This window comes from Apium graveolens, chromosome 11 (genome assembly GCF_009905375.1).
Source record: "Apium graveolens cultivar Ventura chromosome 11, ASM990537v1, whole genome shotgun sequence".
In the NCBI taxonomy this organism is placed as follows: domain Eukaryota; kingdom Viridiplantae; phylum Streptophyta; class Magnoliopsida; order Apiales; family Apiaceae; genus Apium; species Apium graveolens.
The window spans coordinates 178,931,266-178,957,807 of NC_133657.1; the positions used below are offsets into that span (position 1 = coordinate 178,931,266).

The window sequence follows — 26,542 nt, forward strand, 5'->3', positions numbered from 1 at the left end:
TGAATAAACGTCAAGGTAGGCATGTTACATCATCTAGCATATTGGTCTAAGCATTATAAATCTCTATGTATCACATGAAGCATTTAAAAGCTATTAAAACAGTCAAAAATAGCTTTAAAACACTTCTGTTAGCTATAAATAGTTCGAAACAATTTCATAAAATATCATATAATATACCATTAGAAGTGTCTCAAAAAGACGAATCCAACGGCACCAAAAACGCCTAATTCTGAGTTCCCACGCGCCCTCACGCGCCCCGGGAAGGTAACCCATGCGCCGTTACGCGCCCAAAACCCTACACTGACGTCAGCATGACGTCATCTGATGACGTCAGCATGACATCAGCACTGCTTGACCTGCGCGTGTCTGACACGCGCCGCGCGTGGCCCACCAGCGCGTGAGCCCCACGCGCGCTTGGCAGACGCGCGGTCCTCCCCTCTTCTGTGAGTCGCCGCCGCCTTTACATGCACGGAAAACCGTGCTGCTGTCTCTGTCTTTGTCTTCTTTTCGTGCCATCAGCATAAACATTCAACAGATGTATATATATACATACTAACAATTTATATATATATATATGATTATTTAATTACGAATTTAATTACAACAACTTCAAAAATTCATAATAAATAATCTATACATCATAAAATTATAAGAAAAATACCCAGACGATCTACAACACTTGTAGAACCCAGATCAACATTCAAAATTATTATGAGAAACGATTTTTCATCAGTCATAATTAATCCATAATATAACTTGTAAAAATCATAATTAATTCATACAAGCACATAAAATTCTGAAATTTTTACCACAGATCTATATGCATACAACCTATGCTCTGATACCATTGTTGGATTTTAATTACAGTGGAAGCATGGTAAAACACTTTTACACATATAAAATCCATATAAAAGCATATAAATCGTGATTAAAACATATGAATCGATTACTAACCTTTAATAGCGATCCAAAAGCAACGATCGGAGATCCTTAGCAGCTGCTTCTCAAATGTGAAGCACTCCACCGGTATCCACCAAGAAAACGATGCTAAGGAGGAGGAGGAGGTGGAGAGAATTAGGTTTTTCTAAAAATTTTGGGTTAGAATAAAAATAGGGTTTATAATAGTATATTTATAGGCAAAATTTTCAGCTGAAATTTTCCCATAAAATATTATTATTAACCCTTTATTATTCATATTAATAATTAAAACATCTTTTAATTATTAATCCTTTTTCTAAACACTTTAGAAATAATTCTCTCTCTTGATTTAATTTTTAAAAATTAAATTCTTAATTTATAATATTAAGAACTTTTCTTAATTAATTTATAATCAATTAAATCTCATTTAATCAATTATTAAATTTGCCAATTAATTATTTATTTCATAAATAAATAATTATTAGCCATTATTAATTAATTCCTCCACCATTAAATCATTCTCTTTTATGGTGTGACCCTGTAGGTTCAATATTAAGCCGGTAGTAGAAATAAATAATAATAAAACTATTTTATCATTATTTATATAAATTCTCTAATTTATTAAATATGATTAATTAATTAATCATATTTATTCTACATCGTGAGGGATACTTCTCAGCATATCGCGACTATCCGGATAATACGAATTCACTGCTTAGAATACCAAGAACCTATTCAGTGAATAGTTACCGTACAATTAACTCCTTCTACCCTGCAATATCCCGATTAAATACAAGACATGGAACTTGTGTCAAGCCTATCTAATTTAATCATTTGCTTTCCCATTTACTATGCTCAGTTCTATGTAAATTAGAAACTCCTTTCTAATTTCATTCACTCTGGCCAGAGATTCCTGCTGACACGTGAGTGAACTCCATCAGTTGTTCAGCTGTGCGAGTCATGTTCAGTGAACTTATTCTATAATAAGCACCTACATACTAGCTATAGTGTCACCACACAAATATCTATGAGAACAGACATCCTTCATAATGAAGCAAGCATAGTATGTACCGATCTTTGCGGATTATTAATTACCAGTTAGTAATCCTATGACCAGGAACTATTTAAGTTTAGAGTTATCATCTTTTAGGTCTCACTATTATGATCTCATCATAATCCATAAAAAGCTTTACTCTAAACTATGGTATATCTTATTTAAACACTTAAATAGATAGAGCCCGTAATAAAAAACAAAACAAGTCTTTTATTAATATCAATGAAATCAAAACAGATTACATAAAAAGTTATTCCTAAATCCTCATACATGATTGGACTTAGGACATATCTCTTTCACTGATAATATTAGACTTTACCTTTAAAAGGTAATGAAAGAATTGAAGTTCTTTTAGTGATTTGTTTAGCACATCTGATTCTGACATCTGATATGTCCTTCCATCTTAAGAAATAGAATCAGATTTTCCTTGACATTGTGCTTGTCATGAGCATCCAGTACCACTTGAACAGAGATAACCTTATCAAGGTGTTTCTATGTAACATCTTCAAGAGGTCTGTCAGTCAATAGAATGGATCTCTAGTAGCAACTTCAACTCCTGTTTTGATCTTAGCTTCATCAGAACCTAGCCCAGCCCTGTCTCTTGGTTCTCTAGCATTTAACCCAATAGTCATGAAAGTAGACAGTAATTGGCTTTTATTTGGATATAATGGTTTGACATTTTTCCGCAGAAGTTTCTTTTTATCAGCTACTTCTATCTTGTCTAAATCAACTTGAGCACTGTCAGAGGTTGATATCTTGATAATTTTATCAGAACTTACTGAATCTGTTGTAGCTTGCAGTTCTTCACTCTGAACAACTTGAGCCTTGTCAGAGGTTGTTTTGGATTCTTCAGTAATCTTCCTTCTTTTCAGAGTTTGAACATCTTTATCTTCAGCAAGAGTATCATCAGTAACTTGAACCATTTTGCACACTGGTTTCATCAGAATTTGAGGAATTTTCATCTCCAGTGGCTTGATTGGTTCATCAACTTTTCTCTTCCCTTTGTCTTTGGGATGAATCTCAATCTGTGATCTAGTCTTGGGCTTTGATGCCTCAGTATTTGGCTTCTCCTTGATCACAATGCCTTTTTCCTTAGGCCTTGGAGGTTTCTTTGCAACAGAAACTTTTGGCTTTAAATTTTTCTTTTCAGCTTTAAATCTAGCTTCCTCCTCCTTGATATTTTCTAATTCCATTCCTGGATTATGCTTCAGAAACAATCTTCTAGCAATTTCCTCATCAAGTGTCTGAATCTTGGGATCCCTGTAGTAGACAGTAGTCTGCTTTCCCTTGAGCTTCAGAGTTTGCATGAACTTTTGAGAATCTTGACTTCCACCTTGTATCAGAACATCAGGCTTTGTCATCAGACTTTACTCATCAGAACTTGATATCAGATTTTGATTATCAGCATTTGCTATCAGATTTTGAGTTTGAGCAGCTTCAGAACTTGTCTTCTTTTGAATAGAAGATCTTCTTGCATCAGTAGTTAGTTTCCTAGAAGAAACCTTGATATTTTGCTCTTTACCTTGAACTTGACCTCCACCCTTGTTAGGATTTCCATGGTCATCAGCTTCATCATCTTTCTTTTTCAGTACTTGATCATTAGAGCATTTGGACTTAACTATCTTCTCCCCCTTTTTGGCATCATCTGATAGTAGGAGTGAGAGAAGAAGTTCCATTGAAGATTGAATATCATTCAATTGAGCCTGTTGAGAAGCTTGATTAGCCAGGACCTCAGAGATTTGGTCCTGTTGCTTCTCTTGAGCTTTCTCAATTGCTTCTAATTTCTCAAGTATAGGTTTGATAATCCTTGTCTTGTCAAGCTTAATCTGCATATCTAGATTATTAGCTGATTCTTGTAGTTTATCAACCTTTTCTTGAGTTTCAGATTGTAGACCTTGAAGGCTTTTGGTAGTTAGAGCTGTGATTTTAAGTTGAGTCTTAAAATCAGAACTAGTCATCAGCTCATCAACCTTAACAATGTGCTCTGTCAGAACTTTAGAGCTTGGAATGAAATCAAAATCATTCCACTTCTTGGTCCACTCTACTCCTCTATGAGTTTCATCCTAAGGTACAGGAGCATCCCGTTCAACAAATTTCTTGACCAATGCTTCCTTTCCAAGTACAGGACCTAAAGTATGTACTAAAACACTGTCTCCAGAGCTTGAAGAAGACTCATTATCCTCTGATAACACAACAGTGTGTGAGGCTATTGGAGTTTCTGATTCAACTTCATCTAAATTCTGATCTTCAGGTTCTTGATCCATAATTGATGTAGATGGTATCTCAACATTAGCATTTAAGATTGGAGAATTATCAGTAGATGGCTGAGCTGCTGTTGGAGCTTCCAAATAAAGAATAGTAGGAATGTGTAGCCTATTGATGTTAATTTCAGGACTTAAGCCTGAATCTTCAACTGTTGTTTCTCTGACTGGAGAGACAGTAAGAGTGACCACTGTATCATTAGCAGTGTCTTTGGCTTTAACTGGAGGTGGCAGAGATTCAATCACAATTGGATTTGAGATCAGAGAATCCTGATCCCCTTCCTCAGCTTCTTCAATAGTATCTTCTGATGGAGGCTTAGCCATGTGCCTTTTAGCTCTCATTTTCTTTAATCTCCTTGCTAGTGAAGGAGTTGCTTTATCATCAGTACTTACTGTTCTTTTCTTCTTCAAAGTATCAGAACTTTGAGCTTCATCATTTACCTGATGGTTTGACCCTTCAGCTTCTATATCTTTCAAAACCTCAGTTTCAGCTTCAATTGTCACAGGTTCTGATGCATGAACCTATGCTTCCTCCTCATTATCAGTTTCATCCCTGAGAATCATCTTCCTTCTCTTTTGTGGAGGTTGAGTGATAGGGATAAATAAATCCTGATTGTATAATTAAATTACATTAATTGTACAAGGTATGGGCTGCTAGGCCCAATAATAAGATGTATGACATTCAGACCAGAAAGGTTAACATATCGATCAGCGATCAGGCCTGATGGACCAGATCAGGCCTGATGAAACAAAGAAGGCCCAAAAACCCTGATTATTTATTAAATTCATAATTAATAAATAAGGGAGAAAAATAGTTATTAAGATAAGTCCTAGTGAGGATATAAATCCTTGTAGATTGGCCTCCAAGGAACCTCATGGGATAAGGAATCAGCTTCCTACTCCCTAGGACTCCTAAGTCTATCCTAATTCAGAGACTTGACCACCAAGTCTCCTATACCAAGTCCAATTCAAGGACTCCCAACATCTATATAAGGGGTCTCACCCCACAGATCAGAACTACATTTTTTGACTTGATCCTTGGCAATCAGCAAGGTACGTAGGCATCTTGTTTAGGCAGATTGAGTCACGAAACACAAGAGCAGTCAAATCGAGCCTCGAAGCTCACGTTCCTTATTATTAGATACAGAAATTATATATATTAGTTTTAATCCATAACATTGAGGAACAGATTTTGCCCTTTTTGGCCTGGAGGATGAAGGTCTGATGGTATGTGCTGATGGTTGTTGTTGTTGTTGTTGGGATTGAGCTGATGGTTGGAAGTAAGTTCTGATGGTAGGTTGAGTTGATTGAGGTTGAGAGGTGGTTGGTTGTGTCGTTGTTGTAGGTGCTGATGGAGGTTGAGTTGGTTGGACATCATGAAATTTAGTAGTGTATGTGGCTGGGTCAGAGTTTACCAGAAATTGTTTGACAGATGTAGGAATTTGGAGGGGTCTCAAAATAGCTTTCTTATTATACAAAACAAGTCACTTACTTAAGAAAGTTCAACAACTAAATCTCAAATAAACAATCTTGAAAAAGAGAATGAGCTACTACAAACCAATGAGCTTAAATAAACAAATTTAGAACTAGAAGTTCAACGGTTAAAAAAAGAAAAATATATCTCAAAAGGATCAAGAAATAATTCTTAACAACAAGATTGATGCCTTAAACAAAGATAAAGAAAATATTGAAATTGTTATTCAAAGATTAATAAAAGGCAATAACATATTAAATAAACTGGTACATTCTAAAAATTCCTTTAACCATGAAGGTTTAGGATATGATAAGAATGTTCAACCAAAGAAAGTTGTTCAACACCATGAACAAACTAAAAATGATTCTCATAAATCACCTTCATTTACATGTTCTTTTTGCAATAAACACGGACATACCGTTTCATATTGTAAATTTAGAAGTGGTGAATTTAAAGGAAAGCATATATGGGTTCAAAAAGGATATACGTCATCCAAAAATGTTGAAAAGAATGTATTCCATTCTAAGGTAGCTAATAACAATCAAAGGCAACCTAGATCTCAATTCTTTCAACCACTTATTAGGTTTGAAGATAATAAAATAAAATATTATGGCATCTTTCCAAGAAATAATGTTTATTATCCAAATGATAGAAGCATGATATATCAACATGGAAACTCTAAAAATTATACTAGTACTAGAAGATCATAATCAAATACCACATATCCACGTGAACACTTTATGATATTAGGAATGATGCATCTAGAAATCTCTATGTGAATAACAATACTTATCCAATGCCTAGATTTTTCCATATAAATTCAAATGTTACTAATGATGTACTAACCCCAGGACCCTCAGGACAAAAGGGTACTTTTAGGGCGTTAACACGCGCTAATAATACACACAAGTATACGCGTTCGAAAGTAATATATAATTAATTCTAGTTCATTCCCATATAGACTCTTTCAAGTTAACTTCAATCTATGCACTTATGCAACAATGGTATGGTTATTATTCAATGCTAAGATGATAACAAGTTGAGATTGTTTATAACTACGAGATTTTACTAACTAATATTAACTAAGAGATTAAAAGGTTGATTTACTTATATAACACAAACATGATATTCTAACTTCATTAAATACTTCATTCAAAGTCATTGTTCTTAACCTTAGCATGTGATGGTGATGACAACTAATCAGATAACACGAAACTAGTAAATGCCAACTTTCTTTGTACGAATACCCTACTACCAGAAATCCACAAAAGAGATAGAAGCTGAATAGACACCAATTATGTTGAGACCCTATATGTCTATAGAATTTGACAATATAAAGGTTTATTACGCAAGTTATCTATCGTGATTACATAGGGCAAGTAAGATGGTTAAAATTATCTACGAATCATGCATAATAAATACATGAACCTATGCTAGCATGGCAAGTTCTATACCTTTATATTCAATTTTGCTTCTATAGAGATTAACACGCTATCTTATATGATAGCTACACACATAAGATGAATAAGCACAACCAATACTAGGATATCAATCAATCACCACACACCAAGATATTGAAAAAATTAACTATAGAAATCCATAGGTAAACCCGTTAGAATCCCACGATAACGATTAGTTCATAACCGAACTCATCATCACCATGGGTTCCAATGAAAATATGATAATGAACAATATAAGAGTACTAGGGTTCAAAGACAAATCAAAAACAAGCATCCAAGTATCAACTATATTAAGGAAAACAAAAGTTGTAACACCCCCAAATCCGGGGTCGGGGATTCGGGTTGTCACGAGTTCCATTTCCCTTAATAACACCCAATCTTAATAAACAATCAACTACTCTGTACTGTGACCCCACAATAAACACACACACCACAAGTTATAGTCTCAGAGATGAATATCCAAAAAAATAACACGAGTCATTTTATTCCAAAATTATATGCCAATACACCTTAAAAGGGTTTCTGAATAAATTTACATTTCTTTGCCATTATTACAATTGATAAAGATACATAAGTCTGGTACATCAAAAGTTGAAAGCCTAGCCTATTGGTATTCCTACCTCAGCTACAGCGACATCAACGCCTATAGGAAACTGCGGAACGTTTCCTATCCGCTCGCGAATTGGGAGCTTGGTCCTGTTCATCTTGTCTATCTGATGTTGTGTGATGAAAGAAGAAAGCAAGGGTGAGCAACAAGCCCACCAAAATAATATGTATAATAATTAACAATCTATGAGCATTCTCATAGTACTCATGAAAGTCTTGGTCAAGAAGAAATGAACCAAGCTGATATCTTAACGCGACCAAGTCGCAAAATATTCAGTATATATACATATACTTTTCATAATCTTTGAAATCCTCTGTAATGTATAATATACACAGAGTTCCAGTTTATAACTGTATAAAAATATATCGTTGTAAGGTGATCTCATATATCTAACCTTGTCTCAACATTTTTCTGAAAATCTTTGACATGCACAAGATAATCATTTACTAGATATAAGTTTAAAAGATGAAGTTACAAGATACTCCAATATACTTATATCTTTTCCGAATACTACTTGTACTACCGCCGTTCAAGTTATAAATAGTTCATCCCAAAGATTAAGCTACAAGACAAAACTTGTATAGAATCAATCTTTAAAATATCATCAAAATAAAATGAAGATATGAGATACTTCATTTGATGTAAACATCATTTTGAAAACTCGACCCTGCCAACACTCAACATTCGCCCAACCGTAGCCTTTCTATCGAAGTGCTCTGGGTAGTGTTACAGAAATATCCAATTGCATGATGAACTCATTACGGGAGTTTTTCCGCGCCAGGAAGACCACTTACGATGATCAGTCGTAGTAGTGCAACCCCACCATTTTCTACATGTAGAGGAGAACCTGTCGGATTTACTTGTCAACCGAACACTGGACTCCTAAGGAATTGACCGTCTTAGCGGAACTTCCAGGCCATTTGGGCCAATATAATTAGGCTGGGCCGGCGCCACTCGACCACTTACGCCACTCCTAGTTCAGATGAAATCCATGACTCTGAAACGTAAAGCTCATCCCCACTTTCCCCAAGTAGAAACTTGTTGATACGGCTCCACCAAGAAGCCGTATCTAGTTGGAAAGGAAAACTCACCGATATTTCCCAGGCGATGCATGTTAATGGATTAACTTGTTCCAAGAATTTTACTTCCCGAGTGTTGGGTAAGTAATCAAACATTCTTTTATCAGAGTAGCAACCTTGTTGCGAATATAAAATACACCACAGAGCCGGATCCCTCAGGTTTTGAGCGAGTATTTAAATCCCCTTTGAAAGGAAGATCTTAAATATAAAAATGAGTTTTGGGATCCGCTCTAACTTTTAAAATCCTTTTAAAGACTCGCAAAACATTTTTAAGAATGTTTGGAGTGATGCTGATTTAATAAAATAAATCAGTCCCAATATATTAGGAAATATCTGAATATTATTATTTAAATAATATTCCCATAAAGAATAATCTATATAAAAATAATTGAAGTAGAAGTTTTAAAACTTATACTTGCAATGAATATTAAATAACCAAAGATATACTTATACGAAAGTACTATCTTTATTTGAATAATCAAAAGTGAGTTTGATCATCGACACATTATTCCTTAATAAAATAAAAAATAATAATTAGTAAATAATCGGAGTCATAAATCCTCGAATGAATATTCAAAATAATATTCATTAATAAAATAAACGGGGTCATAAGCCCTCGAATGAATATTCAAAATAATATTCAATAATAAAATAAACGGGGTCATAAGCCCTCGAATGAATATTCAAAATAATATTCATTAATAAAATAAAGTTATCGAATAAACTTATTTGATTCATAGTTTTTAAAAACTATTCATATATATATATATAAATATATATATATATATAATATATATATATATATATATATATATATATTATACTCGGGAGCATCGACTCCCGGTTTTAGAAAATGTTCACCTTTGGGTCCCCTATACTAAGGGTATATGCAAATTACCGCTTATCTCTAGCATAGGTATTATCAACTGAATCAACAGATATATGTATCAAGAATACGAAACATGCATGCATATATACCATATCACATGCTACAATATATCGTAAGAATTTTCTAATTAACCATTATGCATCTATCACAAGATAATGCATATACAAATGTATACATCACAACAACAGTATAACGGGTAGAAAACTTGCCTGAGTGCTCCCGGATAGACTTAAGCTTAGAGTGGGTCCGATAACCTATGAAAAACAACATAAGTTGGAATTAGACCCCAGTCGCTTAAGAAACTAGACTTTAACCAATTGAACCCTAACGTTTGCTTATGGTCACTCCTACGCTTAACGAATCACCTAAGTCGTTCGAGTACCCTCGGCTCCACCATTTTTAATAAATTAACCATTAAGAGTTTTATGGCGATTCTTTCGCGAGTTCCTTAACAACTGCCTAATCCACTTAACATAATTGTTTCATACCCCAATTAGTCATTTAAGGTCTTTAACCAATGTTTCAAAGTAAGGCGAGGGGTAATGGTTCGTTCGCGAAATGCCGTTACTTAAAATGGTCGTTTCTCCTAAACCGTACATCGGATTCAAACGAACCACATATCAAAACGAAGCTCGTAACATGAACTATCTAAACATGGCAATGCTCAAAACCTAACAGTGAGTTCAAGGGTTGTGATGTTAAGAACAAAAACAGTCTACGGTAAATCAGGCATTACGACGGCTATGTTTACGCGATTACCCAAATTTATACCACTCCAAATCAACCACAAATGAACCAAAAATCAACCATACACCCAAACTCCATCCATACCATACTACAACAACCCTCACATCTTAATATTTCTAATTTATTCAACTTCCCAATCATGAACTAAAAGCTTACTTAAGTTCTTTAACTATAAACAAGATTTCAACATCTAAATCACTACAACTCCAACCCAAACTCTAAACATACAAGCATCAAGCTTCTCTTTTACCATAACAATCAAAACCATCCTAATATTCAAAGTAAGGTTAGGGTTTGGAGATGTTATACCTTCCTTGAAGTGATTAGAGTAGCTAGGGAGCCTTAAGAAGCCTTGAGATAGCTTAGGAATGCTTGGATCATAAAGGAAAAACAAAGAAAACCAAGTTAGAAATCTTGAAAACACTATTCACTATCTTCTTCATTGATTTATTGGAAGAGATTCATGAAGAATTGGAGGCTCAAACTTCTAGGATAGCCATAACTAATCATAAGGGACCTTGGATAATTACCTTGTGATTTAACAATGGTTGGATCTTGATTTTTGAAAATTTCTTCTCTTGAAATAAGAAAAAGCCGAGAGCTTTTCTTTGAAGAAAAGGGAAGAGCTTTTGTGTTTTTGTGATTTGTTTTGATTTGCCTTGGCCGGTTGATTTTTGTTTTGTTTTAATCATTTTTAACCATGAAAAATTGTGTGGTTATAAATCAACCACACTTCCTTCCCTTATGTCATGCTTTGGTCATCATATGATGTCACCCTCCACACTTGTCCTCTTCTTGTTGGTTTGATGACATCATCATCCTTAACCTCCTTGATTAACTCCTAATTGCTTGCCTAATGACCGCTGATCTGTTATACGGTTCGCTTAACTTTCGTTCTCGTTTATCGTTTGAGGGATCATACCCAGGATCTTATTACTTGGGTTCCCTTAACCTTTCTCAATACATTGCATTCCTTTTATCATCCTCTCTTAAAATCCTTGAATTTAAATCCCTTTTATCCTGTTACCTTATACTCAATTCTTTCGGTATCTAGTGGATTTTCGGGAAAAATCAAAGTGTTCGAATTTGGATTCTGACGATCTTTACATACAATTATTTATCATATAGAGTACTAATACAATCTCAGAATAACAATAAAAGAACCCCTACATAGTGTGGTATGAAAAGTTTTCTTATTCAGCAATATCAGTAAAAACACTATTCATAAGGGTTGCAAAAAAGTTTGAAATTTTGGGGTTATTACAAAAGTCTTCTTCTACGTAGCCGTCTCGTGCTCTCAAGGTCTTCTTATTGCTCTCCTCGGTCTTCTTGTTGTAAAAAATGTCTTATTATAGGTATATATAGGCTTCAGGATCAGCCGTGCTTCAAATCTCTCAAAAATCAAGTCAAAACAGGATTCTGCTGATCATGACCCACACGACCGCTCCGCCTTGCGCGCAGACGCGTGCTATTTTTGTCCTCCTGGAACGGCCGCTCCGCATTCCAGCGCAGGCGCGCCGTGCTACTATTCTTCCAGCGCGGCCGCCCCGCTTCCCAGTGCGGGCACACCGTGTTTTTAGATTTTTGCTCCAATTTCTTGTTTTTGATGCAAGTTGAGTTCCATCTGTCAGAATTTGACCATCCAATAGTCCATGCGAAGCTCTCGAGATGCTCTTCAACATGAGAAGGGTCGTGGAATCCGATTCTGACCTCCTTGCAATATATTACCTTGAAAAGCTACGATAGCTGGCCTGACAATGCTAGATTAAATGTTATTGATCGTGGGTTGAGAAAAATCTATCAACGCTTTCGTTGGTGCTGCTGGATCTCCGATTGTAATGAGTACCTGAAATGCAACAAGTAAACCGTGAAAGTAAAAGAGTACGAGTCAGTGAACTTTAACGACCACTGATGACAAACACATAAACTAAAAATTAACACCGAGTCCCCGGCAGCGGCGCCAAAAACTTGTTAGGGCGTTAACACGCGCTAATTATACACGCAAGTATACGCATTCACAAGTAATATAGAATTAATTATAGTTCATTCCTAAAGAGACTCTTTCAAGTTAATTTCAATCTATGGACTTATACAACAATGGTATGGTTATTATTCAATGCTAAGATGATAACAAGTTGAGATTGTTTATAACTACGAGATTATACTAACTAATATTAACTAAGAGATTAAAAGGTTGATTTACTTATATAACACAAACATGCGATTCTAACTTCATTAAATACTTTATTCAAAGTCATTGTTCTTAATCTTAGCATGTGATGGTGACGACAACTAATTAGATAACACGAAACTAGTAAATGCCAACTTTCGTTGTACGAATACCCTACTACCAGACATCAACAAAAGAGATAGAAGCTGAATAGACACCAATTATGTTGAGACCCTATATGTCTAGAGAATTTGACAACATAAAGGTTTATTGTGCAAGTTATCTATCGTGATTACATAGGGCAAGTAAGATGGTTAAAATTATCTACGAATCATGCATAATAAATACATGAACCTATGCTAGCATGGCAAGTTCTATACCTTTATATTCACTTTTGCTTCTATAGAGATTAACACGCTATCTTATATGTTAGCTACACACATAAGACAAATAAGCACAACCAATACTAGGATATCAATCAATCACCACACACCAAGATATTGAAAAAATTAACTATAGAAATCCATAGGTAAATCCGTTAGAACCCCACGATAACGATTAGTTCATAACCGAACTCATCATCACCATGGGTTCCAATGAAAATATGATAATGAACAATATAAGAGTACTAGGGTTCAAAGACAAATTGAAAACAAGCATCCAAGTATCAACTATATTAAGGAAAATAAAAGTCTTCTTCTACGTAGCCATCTCGTGCTCTCTAGGTCTTCTTATTGCTCTCCTTGGTCTTCTTGTTGTAAAAAATGTCTTATTATAGGTATATATAGGCTTCAGGATCAGCAGGGCTTCAAATCTCTCAAAAATCAAGTCAAAACAGGATTCTGCTGATCATGACCCACGCGGCCGCTCTGCCTTGCGCGCGGACGCGCGCTATTTTTGTCCTCCTGGCACGGACGCTCCGCATTCCAGCGCAGGCGCGCCGTGCTACTGTTCTTCCAGTGCGGCCGCCCCGCTTCCCAGTGCGGGCACGCCGCGCTTCTAGATTTTTGCTCCAATTTCTTATTTTTGATGCAAGTTGAGTTCCGTCTGTCAGAATTTGACGATCCAATAGTCCATGCGAAGCTCTCGAGATGCTCTTCAACATGAGAAGGGTCGTGGCATCCGATTCTGACCTCCTTGCAATATATTACCTTGAAAAATGCAATTAATCATCCAACTAATGCCTGTAATGTACAAACACAAAAACACATCAAAAATACCAACAACTTGAGTCGAAAACACCAACTTAAACATGCAATGAAGCGTTCCAAGTAGATACAAAATTCACTTATAACACCCCCAAACTTGAATCGATGTTTGTCCTCAAGCATAAACAGACTCAAAAATTATAAAACAAGCCCAATGCATGAATGCAACTACGTGAATGCAATTAAATGATAATGCAATCGATCCCCTCAGAATAACCATAACCACCCAACAAGGGAATGCCTCTAAGAATGCATAACTCAAAACAAAGTTCGAATAAATCTCACAAATCAACTCAGAACACCGAATGTGCGTGTGTTGAATGCTTAACAAAAATACTCTCGATACTAGATCAATAAGCATAACTTATCTTTCAACAAAATAATCACAAGTTTATAACTAGAATAGATGTTAAATACATAATGACTCAGAACACCTCCTTTCTACTAGAGTTATACAAGGATTCACGCTATTATTGAACACATAATAACATGCTTATTTGACCGTGCAATGAGTGAGGTCCCAAAAGACTTCTGCAATAATACCCATGTAGCTAGTGTTAGGTTAGCGGATCCCAGACTGTCAAAGCCTTAGGTCACTAGGAACAAAGTTCCCTAAAACTTAATAACTCGAGTATTAAAGAGCTCACTCTTGATCAATTATGCATTAACACATACTTTTTTTTCTTTTCTTTTTTTTCAATGATTTCTGAATGAGTGTGTTCGCTCCATCTCATTCAACCCTAGACTACTCATAAAAGTATGAGCCGACTACTAGTCATTTGACGCCTAGCCTTACAACAACTAGCAATGAAATCCAAGTTTTTCTCTAGATTAAAAATTCAGTGTTCGTTTTGTCATTACGAGAATAGCAAAAATTCTAAATATAACCAAGTGATTAAATTCAACAAATAAACAAGTATGATCATGATCTAGCTCAAAAGGAAACCTATAAGACTTGTGAAATTTTTGTCTGGCATGCAAATCAATTCATTAGGACTTAAACATTCCTCTATTCGTCATCACTTCACTCACATCAATATCAACTTATCAATCAGAAATATCTCAACCTAAGGGATCATGTTATATGCATGTAAATGCAACTACATGGACTCACATACAAACATGAACAAAAATGTCCTATATGAAAAATCATGCAAAAATATGAATGAAATACAACTAAACATGCAACATGAATATATTTGAATCAATATTGACACACACAAACTAATCCTTACATTATCACCCCCAAACTTAAAATTTTCAGTGTCCTCATTAAAGGTAAGAATAAGTATTTCAGGCATACCTAGTTGTCAGGAGTATCACCCTCTTCGGGTGGAGGATCAGGTGTCCAATCAACCTCGACATCAGTGTCTCGGAAAATAGTACCACAAGCGTGTGTCAAATCTTCAGCAAAATGTTGGTGGATGTCATGCATGGCCTCAATACACCGAATCAACCTTCTATATTGCGCATCACCAAGACCAAACCTATCAACTGCCTGTGGTACACGAGAGGGACCCTCTGGAAGTGGTTTGAGCCCAAGTGTGGGAGCTTCTTCAATAGAATGCTCGAGACGCTCCTGAGAAATTTTCAGCTCTGCTAACCCAAGAGAATCGAATGGCATATCCAACTTCCTCTTCCACGGAGGTGCATTCAAAACCTGCAGTTGCTCTGCTCCTTCTTCATCTTTAATAACTGATTCCCCTATTAAAGATCTCTCTAAGGTATCTAACTTTGATAATTTCTCAAGCTCCGAATTCACGTCAAAGTCGACCCGCTCTACTTTAAAGCACTGCTCTTTATCCGTTGATAACTTTATTGCCTTGAACATATTAAAAGTGACCTTCTGATCTTGAACCTTCATCATAAGCTCTCCTTTTTGCACATCGATCATAGTTCAGCCTGTAGCCAAGAATGGTCTTCCCATGATAATGGGAATCTTCTTATCCTCCTCAAAGTCTAGAATGACGAAATCAGCAGAGAAGATGAGCTTATCCACCTTAACTAAGATATCCTCCACTACTCCTCGCGTATAAGTGATGGAACGATCATCCAACTGCAAAGATATGTTCACAGGTTTTGGATCAGGTAGTCCAAATTTTTTGAAAACTAACAAGGGCATCATATTGATGCTAGCTCCCAAATCATATAAACACTTGTCGAATGACAAGTTTCCAATGGTGCAAGGAATAGTGAAGCTTCCAGGATCTTTAAGCTTCGGAGGCAACTCCTGTTGCAGCACAACACTGCATTCCTCCGTTAGAGCAACGGTCTCTAAGTCATTGAGCTTCACTTTATGAGAGAGAATACCTTTCATAAACTTCGCATAGCTAGGAATCTGTTCAAGAGCTTCAGTGAAAGGTATTTTTATATGAAGTTTCTTGAACACCTCCCGAAACTTCACAAACCGCTTATCCAACTTTTGCTTTTGTAGCCTCTTAGGAAAATGAGGTGGATGATAGACTTGTTTCTCCCCTGTATTACCATCAGGAGGAGTGTGTTCCACAGTTTTCTTCCTTGATTCCACTTTTGCTCCCTTCTGTACCACTTTTTCAGCTACAATCTCATCTTTTGGATTTTGGAAAAGGTGCAAACACGCCTGTATTCTGAACAGAACTTTGAGAATCTTCGTCTTGCTGAAATTGGGGGTTTGCGACCTTTCCGGACCTCAAGGTGATGGTGTTCACCCGTTCGTTAACTTCCCTCTTGCCTGGATTGACTTTTGTATCACTAGGAAGCATTCCTGGTGGTCGATTCAACAAAGCATTGACAATCTACCCAATTTGATTCTCCAGAGTCTTGACAGAAACCGCTTGGCTCTTGCTCATGAGCCTCAACTCCTCTAATTCAGATTTTTCATTAGATTGACTTGTACTTTCATATGGTAGTTGCTGAAGTTGGAGTTGTTATCTTGGTGCATATTGCGGTTGTTGAAAACCAGGAGGGTTGAATTGCGTTGCTGCATACTACTGGTAAGGCTATTGTACCGCATTCTGATTGTTGCTCCAGCTGAAGTTAAAATAATTCCAGTTGTCAGGATGATAAGTGTCTGGAACTGGTTGTTGCAATCTCTGAAAGTTGCTCACAAACTGAGCTGATTCATAAGATATAGCATAATTCTCTGTCGCATGTGCACCTGCACTCAGCTCACAAACACTGGCTATTTGATTAACTCCATAGTTGGCTAGAGAATCGATCTTCATAGACAACGCCTTTAGTTGAGCAGTGATAGCCATAGCTGTATCCACTTCAAGAAATCATGCTACCTTGCCCTGTGGAAATCTCTGGGTTGGATACTGATATTCATTAGCATCCATCAGTTCAATTAGCTCATAAGCTTCCTTATAGCTCTTTGCCCATAATGCTCCACCCGATGCTGCATCAAGCATGGGTCTTGAATGTGCTCCCAAACCATTGTAAAAATAATTGATGATCATCCAATCAGGCATGCCATGATGAGGACACTTCCTAAGCATCTCCTTGTAGCGCTCCCAAGATTCACATAGAGTTTCTCCCGATTGCTACGCGAATTGAGTAAGAGCATTCCTGAGTGCAGCCATCTTCGCCATAGGGAAGAATTTAGTAAGAAACTTCTGAGCAAGATCCTCCCAAGTAGTGATAGAAACTGCTGGTAGAGAGTGTAACCAATTCTTAGCCTTGTCCCTCAGAGAGAATGGGAACAGTCTCAGTTTTATCGCATCCTTAGACACACCATTGAACCTGAAGGTGTAGCAGATCTCTATGAAATCTATGATGTGCATATTTGGATCTTCCGTTGGAGCACCCCCAAACTGGACTGAATTCCGTACCATCGGAATTATGCCAGGCTTGATCTCAAAAGTATTAGCTACGATAGCTGGCCTGACAATGCTAGATTAAATGTTATTGATCGTGGGTTGAGAAAAATCTAGCAACGCTTTCGTTGGTGCTGCTGGATCTCCGATTGTAATGAGTACCTGAAATGCAACAAGTAAACCGTGAAAGTAAAAGAGTACGAGTCAGTGAACTTTAACGACCACTGATGACAAACACATAAACTAAAAATTAACACCGAGTCCCCGGCAGCGGCGCCAAAAACTTGTTAGGGCGTTAACACGCGCTAATTATACACGCAAGTTTACGCATTCGCAAGTAATATAGAATTAATTATAGTTCGTTCCCAAAGAGACTCTTTCAAGTTAATTTCAATCTATGGACTTATACAACAATGGTATGGTTATTATTCAATGCTAAGATGATAACAAGTTGAGATTGTTTATAACTACGAGATTATACTAACTAATATTAACTAAGAGATTAAAAGGTTGATTTACTTATATAACTCAAACATGCGATTCTAACTTCATTAAATACTTTATTCAAAGTCATTGTTCTTAATCTTAGCATGTGATGGTGACGACAACTAATTAGATAACACGAAACTAGCAAATGCCAACTTTCGTTGTATGAATACCCTACTACCAGACATCCACAAAAGAGATAGAAGCTGAATAGACACCAATTATGTTGAGACCCTATATGTCTATAGAATTTGACAACATAAAGGTTTATTGCGCAAGTTATATATCGTGATTACATAGGGCAAGTAAGATGGTTAAAATTACCTATGAATCATGCATAATAAATACATGAACCTATGCTAGCATGGCAAGTTCTAAATCTCTATATTCACTTTTGCTTCAATAGAGATTTACACGCTATCTTATATGTCAGCTACGCACATAAGACGAATAAGCACAACCAATACTAGGATATCAATCAATCACCACACACCAAGATATTGAACAAATTAACTATAGAAATCCATAGGTAAATCCGTTAGAATCCCACGATAACGACTAGTTCATAACCGAACTCATCGTCACCATGGGTTCCAATAAAAACATGATAATAAACAATTTAAGAGTACTAGGGTTCAAAGACAAATCGAAAACAAGCATCCAAGTATCAACTATATTATATAAACATTACATAAAATAAAAGTCTTCTTCTTCGTAGCCGTCTCATACTCTCTAGGTCTTCTTATTGCTCTCCCTGGTCTTCTTGTTGTCAAAAACGTCTTATTATAGGTATATATAGGCTTCAGGATCAGCAGGGCTTCAAATCTCTCAAAAATCAAGTCAAAACAAGATTCTGCTGATCATGACCCACGCGACCACTCCGCCTTGCGCGCGGGTGCGCGCTGTTTCTGTCCTCCTGGCGCGGCCACCCCACATTCCAGTGCGGGCGCGTCGTGCTACTGTTCTTCCAGCACGGCCGCCCCGCTTCCCAGCGCAGGCATGCCGTGCTTCTTGATTTTTGCTCAAATTTCTTATTTTTGATGCAAGTTGAGTTACGTTTGTCAGAATTTGACGATCCAATAGTCCACGTGAAGCTCTCGAGATGCTCTTCAACATGAGAAGGGTCGTGGCATCTGATTATGACCTCCTTGCAACATATTACCTTGAAAAGCTCAATTAATCTTCCAACTAATGCCTGTAATGCACAAACACAAAAACACATAAAAATACCAACAACTTGAGTCCAAAACACCAACTTAAGCCTGTAATGAAGCGTTCCAAGTAGATACAAAATCCACTGATCAGGTACCTATGTATTTAATTGATCTATTTTGTAGGTATTCTTTATTGCTAAACAAGACTTGTGGTAACTTGATAGTGGATGTTCAAGACATATGACCAGTAATAAGTCATTCTTGAACAATATTAAAAAGGTCACTGCTGGAAGTGTCACATTCGGAGATAGAAGTAAAGGTACGAGCACTTCAAGATATCCGACGTACAACTAGTCACAAGACTAAAGTACAACCTTCTCTCGATAAGTCAACTTTGTGATAATGGAAATAAGGTAAATTTCTACCCCACTCATTGTTCTATTCCTAACAAAGATGGAAAATTAGTCCTTACTTGTCCTCGAGACAAAAATGTCTACATATATGACATGAGTAAGTATGTTAATATATGCCTAATCACTACTATAGATGACTCTTGGTTGTGGCATCGAAGATTAGGACACGCAAAGATGAAGTTGATTAAAATATATCAACTAAAGAATGTACGAAGAATACTAAAATTAAATTATAAAAAAGATCACATATGCGAAGCTTGTGAAATTGGCAAAAAAATATGAGCCTCTCAAAAGCAAAATTTATGGTATCTACCTCACGACCTCTTGAGCTTTTATACATGGATCTTATCGGTCCAGTCCTAGTACAAAGTCTCGGAGAATGTTCATATACTTTGGTAGTTGTTGATGACTATTCACGATTTACTTGGACAAAATTCTTCAAAGCCAAAAGTGATGCTTTTGAATCTTTTTCTTATCTATGCAAAAGAATTCAAAACCAACAAAATAATACTATAGTCTACATAAGAACTGATCATGATAAAGAATTTGAAAATTCAAAATTTTCAAGTTTTTGTGAAACTAATGGTATCACTCATAACTTTTTTGCTCCTTATACTCCTCAATCTAACGGAGTAGTTGAAAGAAAGAACAGAACATTACAAGAAATGGCATATACAATGATAAATGAATATCACCGTCCTAAATACTTTTGGGCCGAAGCAATGTCAACTACATGCCATATACTAAATAGAGTAATATTAAGACCTATAATACAAAAGACTCCATATGAGATTTACTTTGGTAAAACTCTTAAAGTTAATTACTTCATAGTAGTTGGAAGTAAATGCTATATCTTAAACTCCAAAGATTACTTTACAAAATTTGATCCAAAATCAAATGAAGTTATATTCCTTGGATATTCAACAAATAGCAAATCTTATAGAGTATTTAATTTAAATTCTCTAGTGGTGGAAGAATCAATGAACATAGCTTTTGATGAATCAAAACCATCACCTAAATACAAAGATATTGTAGACAAAGAAGATGTCATACAAGACAGTATTGAGAATATTATTCGATAATTCAAAAATGTGGAAATTGGCTTATCATCTCCAACAAATCCATTAGAATGGTTAGAAACAGATATTGAACTACCTAAAGATGTTCCAAACATTAGAAGTCATCCTTTGGACAATATTCTAGGAGACTTAAGTAAAGAAGTTCAAACACGATCACAAGTTCAAAATGTTGTGAATCACCATAATTTTCTATCACAAATAGAACCTAAGACCGCTAAAGAAGCTTTGTTAAACGAAGATTGGATCTCTGCAATGTAAGAAGAATTAACCCTATTATCTCGTAGCAAAGTTTGGGAAATTGTTCCAAAACCCAGAGATACTTCCATAATTGGAACTAAATGGGTATTTAGAAATAAGTTAGATGAGAATGGAACTGTTGCTTAAAATAAAGCTAGACTGGTTGCACAAGGCTAGACTCAAATAGAATGTATAGACTTTGATGAAACATATGCACCTGTAGCACGAACTGAATCAATTCGAATGCTATTAGCTTTTGCATGTCATATAAGGATTTTAAAGTATATCAAATGGATATAAAATTTGCATTCTTAAACAGGATACTAGAAGAAGAAGTATATGTTAAACAACCTCCCGGCTTTGAAGATGCATCACATCCAGAGTATGTATATAAATTACACAAAGCTCTATACAGATTAAAACAAGCCCCAAGAGCCTGGTATGAAAGGTTGAGCAAATTCCTATTAGAAAATTACTTTAAAATAGGAACTGCCGATAAAACCTTATTCACAAGATAAGAAACAAATGATATCTTGCTTGTACAAATATACGTAGATGACATCATATTTGGTTCAACATATGATGTACTATGTAAAGAATTCTCTGACTATATGAGCAAAGAATTTGAGATGAATATGATGGGTGAATTAAATTTCTTTTTGGGATTGCAAATAAGACAATCTGACGAGGGCATTCATATTTCACAATCAAAATATTATAATAAAATTCTAAAGAAATTTGAAATGGAAAATTGCAAACCAATTTCCATACCTATGTCAACATCCGACAAACTAACGGAGGATCCTAAAGGATTTTCCGTTGACACTAATAAATATCGAGTCATGATTGGTAGCTTATTATATATTACCGCAAGTCGACCCGATATTCAATACAGTATTTGTAAATGTGCTAGATTTCAAGTAGCACCAAAAGAATCTCATTTATCCACAGTAAAAAGGATATTGAGATATTGTAAAGGTACCACAAATATTGGTCTTTGGTATCCTAAAGGAGTACCATTTGACTTAACTTGTTATTCTGATTCAGACTATGATGGACATTTAGTCGACAGTTAAAGTACAAGTGGTACGTGCCAGTTCCAAGGTGGATGTTTAGTTTCATGGTTTTCAAAGAAACAAATTTCCGTATCTATATCCACCACTGAAGCTGAATATATAACCGCCGCCAAATGTTGTGCACAAATACCGTGGATGAAACAAACACTGACAGACTATAACACAAAATTTGATGTAATCTCCATATTATGTGATAATACGAGTGATGATTTAAGTAAAAATCCCGTGCTGTACTCTAGATCTAAACACATAGATGTGAGACATCATTTTTTACGTGATCATGTCAACAAAGGCGATATTAAAATGACTCACATTGAAACTCAGTATAACATCACAGACATCTTCACAAAACCATTAAATTCCGAAAGATTCACTAAACTCCGTTTGGATTTAGGAATGTTGGATTATTCGAAATAAATAATATGTTCTCTAAATATATTATTTATATTTTATGTAAATATTTATAGATTTATTTTAAATACAAATCTTTTCTACTATCTGTTAATTCTCTCAATAATTCAGATTTATCAATATTAGTTATTGATTGGATTTTGAGAAATTAAATGGACTAACTGATTTGAAAAGAAATTTATTTTAAATAGATTAAATATTATTACACATAAAAATGTCAAAATTATTCTCTCTATATATGTATGTGTGTATATATATATATTCAAAAATACATTCTAATTATTTTCTTTAAAAATAAAAATTGTTTTTTTTATATATTGCCAAAAGGCCCAACCAAATCTAGTCTTAAATAGGCCCAATACATAAAAATTAATTAATTGCTTAATTCATTTAAATATCAAATATTAGCCTATTTTATTTAAAATATAAAGGCCCAAAAGCAATTTAAACTATCAATTGATTAATTGGGCTATATATATATATATATAAGCAAAATATTGCAAAAAAAATATTGCAAAACATATTATTTTGCGAATCATGCTCTACAAAGATCCTTATTTTTTTTAAAATCTTGAATATCATATATGTACCGCATGTAAAACATTACAAAAATATTTTATTCTGCAAAACATGTTAAGTTTGCAGAACATACAAATTTTACTTATTAAACTTAAATGATCTTCAACAATTTTAATGAATTAGTGATACTTGTAAAACATACTTTATAAAATAATATATTTTAAAGTGTTTGGTTTGGAGAACATATGTGGTCTCCAAGGTCTCCGATGAAAAAGTGGTCTCCATAGAACTTTCCTCACATATATATATATATATACTCAACCCAAAAATATGTTAAGTTCAAAGTTTATTTACATTATTTAATCTGAGCCATTGATTATAGGCTAGATCTAATCCTGGTTGTCCATACACATTAATATAGATTCACGATTAGGGCACTGTTCATTCAGTACCCCTCTCGCCTCTTTGCCTCTCGTCTTTGTCTCTCTGAAACTCGTCGTCGTTCTTAGTTTTCCGACGAGTTCATCAATTTTCTTCAAAACAAACAGATGCTATATATGTATTTCTAAACGATATAATCACTAATTGATTAAATCACAGATTAGGATTGGTTAAATCAAAATGATTTTGATTAATTGACTCAAGTTCAAATCAATTGAACTCGGGTTTAAATCGAAAGCAACATGCACACACTTGTAAATATACACATGTTTAATTCTACTAAAATCATTGTATTTCAAACCCTAATTCGAAGTTTTAAGTGTTTTGTGCAGGAATAACAAAGAACAAGTAGGGGAAATTAATAAATCGAGAAGAGGAACACGACTTGAAGCTTAAAATGGCGCGACTCAGTCGATGTAACTCGGATAACTCACTGAGTTGACTCGGACGAGCCACCGAGTTGACTCTGCTGAGGTTCTTGACTTGGGATCAAACGAGTCAAGACAGGTAGGTTCTCATGAATGCTTCCATGTCATGGGCTAAGGTAAGTTTTTTCGTCTTGGTTAATTGTCTCAATTGAGATATATAAATTATTTCTTATTTGATGTTTGAAATTTGAGTGCATGCGTGTATCGATTATTTGATTCACTAAGTAAGATAAATTAATTCGATTTCTTTGTTACTAATATGTGGACTGTTGAAAAATTGGAATTTAGCTTGACACACATTCATCAGTTAAACATTTAAATATGTAATCTCAGTCTGGTTCATTTATGGGTTCGAATAAAGACAAGATATGAATCAGATTATTATTTTTTATAAAATCAATTATGGTTGGTTGGTATTTGATTAGTGGATTCTTAACACTGTGTAATAATAATGTATTAATTAACTTGTGGTGTGAACTTGAAGTCAAATTATTGGCTGTCTATTTTGGATATTATTAACAAATCATTTGTGGTTGGTTGATCAGTTGCTTAGTAACCCTGTGAAATAATAATATTATAAGTAAAACACATTATGTGGTGTATTAATCAAATTGTGGTTAAATCATATTATTGGCTGGTTGGATAAAGTTTATTAATCAAGTGTGAATTTGTGATTATATGGTAGTTGATCAGTTACACAGTGGAATGGTAATTGACTTAAAGTGAAAACAGTTATGTGCAGTACTGATTGGAAATGTGGTATACACTTGGGGTTCTTATTGTATGTTATTAGTATAATCAAAATCTTTGTTTACTTGATATTCATTGATTAATGCATCTAATATATAGTTTAAAATCACAATCACACACAATGCCCTAACACTAAGACCTGGCTGGGAATCCTTAAAGAATCCCAGTATTTGGATCACTGGTGAAACGACCACAGTAGCTATTAAGATCATCCTTGCAATTTAAATTTGTGAACAATCTTTGTATGTGTGTAGATGGCTTAACAATTGACTTGGTTGCTGGTGTTTGTGATCGTAAGAAAAAGTGAGTGGAAATTAAATGAGCTAAAGGGTCCAAAACTAGTCAAATCAATCATGAACATTTGAGTCTTGGGTATTAATTCACAATTTTACAAGATAATCGCACCTTCTTAAATGAACCTTTGCCTTATTTTATAATATCCTTCCACATTAACACTCTTTTTTCTTATAAAAGGAATATAATATGCACTGGTGTTTCTCTCTTGCTTGCTTCATTAATGAATCTGCACAAGTCTGTGAGTTTTATTTTTGAACTCTCTGCACAGTCTCTACATATACATAAGGCCTGAACACACACTTGCATTAGTTCTACGACCCAAGTAACTAAAAGGACTCTAAAGTTCAGTTAGAATTGAATACACCTGGATAGAGTCAAAATAACTTGAACTAAAACTGGAATTATGTGGTTAAATGGTAAAAGTCAGTCTATGTGTTGTGTGAACTATATTTACTTAATACTTGAGTAATATTTGACATTATAATATGAGCACAACCATCTCTACATTGCATTTAAGGATATCACTATGCCCTTGACAGCCCTGCATCATATGTATTTACTATATTCTTACTTATAAGTAATACATTATTTATTCCTTGTTACTATACCACAACAGGAGTTCCTTGAACTCTTTAAAAGGCCACTACCATGCATGCATTATTACACACACATACACAAACACAAAATGCACTTTCACTAACTCTTTTTCATCTGTCTCTTGCATGGATCCTAGACACTCTCACTTTTATACAAGGAGAGCTCCGATGCTTCTCCCTTCCACTGACACCATTGATGGGAGATCACTGTCTAAATCTCCACATCAGTCACATAAAGTACTTTTTCCGAACTACCACCATCACTATCCTCACCATAAAAAGCAAAAATACAACAACATCACACATCAAGCACCTCTATATCACAGTACACATGAAAACTCACCAAGAGTTAGAAACCCTAACTCAAATCAAGTCATTAATGCCACTCCTTTAAACCTTGCATCACCATCACTGCCATACACACACTTAACACCACCCACACCTATATTGGTCAAACTGACCAATTCTGGTAAGCTCAATAGAATGTCGAAGAACATTCAAACTGGAATGATGATTCAAGTTGAGCAAATGGGTGAAATTTTTAAGATAATCATGGTTGCTAAATGGGATAACTTTGTTTTCTATATAGGTAGGAACTATCATATGCATCTCATAAGTGAATTCTATGTGAACATGAAAGTATGTCAAAGTGAAGATGGTGTCTATTATGTTGAGTCTTATGTGCAAGGAATTAATTTGAAAGTTGATAGTAACTCTATTCATAAGGCTATGAGGTTAGGAAGCAGTACTTTGCAAAAACATTGTATCAATATCTTTGAAAAGTTTACTTTTGATCAAAAGGACTTTGAGTTGTATGTTGGCCTCTTCTGTTATGATGTACCTTTGGGTCTCTGTGAGTCTAACTGGGGTATTCACTTCAAACACTTCAGACACACTTATCAAAAACTAGTTGTCATTCTTAGGGCAAACATTCTCTCTAAACCAAAATAAGATAGGGTTTTTGATTTTGTTGATCTTAAGGTAATGTTTCAAC

At 35.2% G+C, this 26,542-nt stretch overlaps 1 non-coding gene across 1 annotated transcript; it reads left to right on the forward strand.

Moving 5' to 3' along the window:
* The first annotated feature begins 17,314 nt into the window (after positions 1-17,314).
* Positions 17,315-17,421, forward strand: LOC141699283 (small nucleolar RNA R71). Its single transcript, XR_012565757.1, has one exon. It is a non-coding gene; the product is annotated as a small nucleolar RNA R71 (small nucleolar RNA).
* Positions 17,422-26,542: the final 9,121 nt, after the last annotated feature.